Source organism: Drosophila sulfurigaster, chromosome X (assembly GCF_023558435.1).
Source record: "Drosophila sulfurigaster albostrigata strain 15112-1811.04 chromosome X, ASM2355843v2, whole genome shotgun sequence".
In the NCBI taxonomy this organism is placed as follows: domain Eukaryota; kingdom Metazoa; phylum Arthropoda; class Insecta; order Diptera; family Drosophilidae; genus Drosophila; species Drosophila sulfurigaster.
The window spans coordinates 31,366,512-31,369,191 of NC_084885.1; the positions used below are offsets into that span (position 1 = coordinate 31,366,512).

Below are 2,680 nucleotides of genomic sequence, written 5' to 3' on the forward strand. Positions count from 1 at the left end.
GACAGAGAAAGAGATAGAGAGAGTGAACGAGAGGCAAGACTTCGTCTTTAGTGTGTTTTAATTAGCTGACGGATTTCGTTAGCTGCCCCATGTGGCACGTTCCGTGGCCTTAGCTCAGGCCGTGATTAGATGACCGCTGAATTGGTAATCAATGCCGCTCGCTACCTTGCCACCCCTTCCCCTTCTCCCACCTTCCCCCCTCCCCCTAGACCACATCTCCTCCACTACTTGCAGCTTAATAAAAACGCTTCGTGCGGCGCTGCGTACGTGACAGTGGCTCTTAAGAGTTTTCGCACACACTTTACAGCTGCCATATAGCGCACCTCCCCTTCTCTCCCCCCCCTGCCACGCCCACCTCTAAGGCAGCAGCAGCTTGAGCCTGAGCTTGAGCTGCCTCAGCTGGCCACGTGATGCGCCGAACGTGTCTGGTAATGAAATCATTTCCGTGCTCTTTTGAAGTTCCTGCTGGTATTATTATCGGCTACAGCTGCCTTTCGATATATCCCACAGCTACACTGACAGAAAACTCAGGCCAACTATGTATGAAATCGACAACAGCATGCATCGAAATTATAATAGAAACTGTGTATAAGACAATCCTATTTGAAAATATAGATAAATATATACAAAATTACAAATTAATATGAAATACTAAATTAATATACCGAAGTTACATTTAATGTAAATAAATTGAAAAGGAGACACGATACCAAAAAAATACTAAAATATACCAAAAGCTATACTGACATACTCAATATACTGCTACAAACAAAACATACTAAATATTTATTATACTAAACTCCACTCAATATACCAAAAATACTAAAATATACAAAGAGCTATACTGAGTATATCAATATACTACAGACAAAATATAATATTTATACAATATTATACTCTACTCAACATATCACAAATACTAAAATATACTAGAAGCTATACTTAGTATATCGATATACTATTACAATCAATATATACTAACTATTCTATACTTGACTCAATATACAAAATATAGTAAAATATATTAAAAGCTATACTGAGTATATCGATATAATATAATATAATACTATTATCAAAATATACTACATATACTATTCTCGACTCAATATACCAAATATACTAAAATATACCAGAAGCTTTACTGCGTATACTGATATACTGCCACAATCAAAAAATACTATATATACTATGAAGTATATAATATATATCAGATTGTCAAAACTAAATAGACAAAGTTTGCTCTGAGATTTTAGTTTCTCGTTTCTCGATTAATTATAAATTTGGTAATTTTTCCACTCACAAAATGTAATAAGAAAAGTATGCTTTTAATTTTCATTCGATCATAGCAATAAAATTTCGTTGCTCTACTGTGCTCAGATTTTTTTTTGCTTTATTCATATCGTTCTTGTTAATGTTTGGTATTCAAAAAATGGGATTGAAAGTGCATTTGGATTTGAAAAGATTACAACCTTCAGTGATTTATGAAAATGAGATGCAATCGCCAGCTGCCTTTGAGGAATATCCGCCCAGCGAAATACCAAATCTATCGATTCACGAAAAAGCCCGCCTTGAAGTGGAAAGGATTATCGAAGAAGTTCGCAAGACGCAAGCAAAAAAAAGAAGTAAGTTTCAGTTGTTTTGCAATTGTAATTAGCATTAATCTAAGTTATCTTTTAGCAGAAGGAAGAACATTAAAAAAGCGCTAGGTAATCTAACGACTACAAGTATTCTTCAAAAACTTTCTTAATTTAATCGCAACATTTCGATTGCAGAAAAAATAACATTAGATTTGGAGCTGCTAAAAATAGAAGAACATCATGAAAAAGTAGAATAGATTAGTTTTAAGATAATCATTAATAATAATGATAACAAATTAAACAAATGAATGAAAAATAAAAAAAAAATAACTAAACAAAAAAAAATTAAAAAAAAAATAAAATAAGAAACAAACACAAAAAAATAATTTAAAAAGAAATAAACATAATAATAATGATAATAAATTAATCATTATAAGTAAACAACAATTTTAAAAATGGTTTTAATAAAATAAAAAGTAAGTAAATAAAAATAGATAAATAAAAAAAATACAAAATTAAAATAAAATAATAATAAATAATATTATAATAAAGTAACCATTATAAGAAAACTAAAATTTTAAAAAGAATATTAATAAAATAAAATTAAATAAAAAAAAAGCAAATAAATACAAAATAAACACAAATTTAACATTTAAAATATATAAATAATAAATAATAAAAAATTAATTATTTTTTTTATAAATATTATTAATTATTATAAATTAATTAATTAATTAATTATAAATTATTATTAAAAATAAATATAAAAAACACAAAAATCAGAAATAAATAAAAATAAAAAAAAATAACTAACTAAAATATATAATAAATTAATTAAAAATAAATAAAAAAAATATGAAATGAATAAAAATCAAAAAATGAGAAAGTAAACTTTAGTTTTAAAAATAATTTTCTATTGGTTAATAAGAATTTTTTGCAGTGTATGCCTACGAATATGAGACACTGTGATCGCATTAAGCTGGAGCTTCGTGTTTGTGCCTCACTCGACTGTGTCCATGGAATGCTAAATTAGTGCTTGAGCACCAACTAGGGGGGAGGGGGGTAGTGGGGGAGGTGACTACTGAGTGGGTTATATGTACATA

At 28.8% G+C, this 2,680-nt stretch overlaps 1 long non-coding RNA gene across 1 annotated transcript; it reads left to right on the forward strand.

Annotated features, from left to right (window-relative positions):
- The first annotated feature begins 1,345 nt into the window (after positions 1–1,345).
- On the forward strand, positions 1,346–2,083 carry LOC133848411 (uncharacterized). Its single transcript, XR_009895261.1, has 3 exons — positions 1,346–1,622; positions 1,678–1,706; positions 1,773–2,083. It is a non-coding gene; the product is annotated as an uncharacterized LOC133848411 (long non-coding RNA).
- The last annotated feature ends 597 nt before the right edge of the window (positions 2,084–2,680 follow it).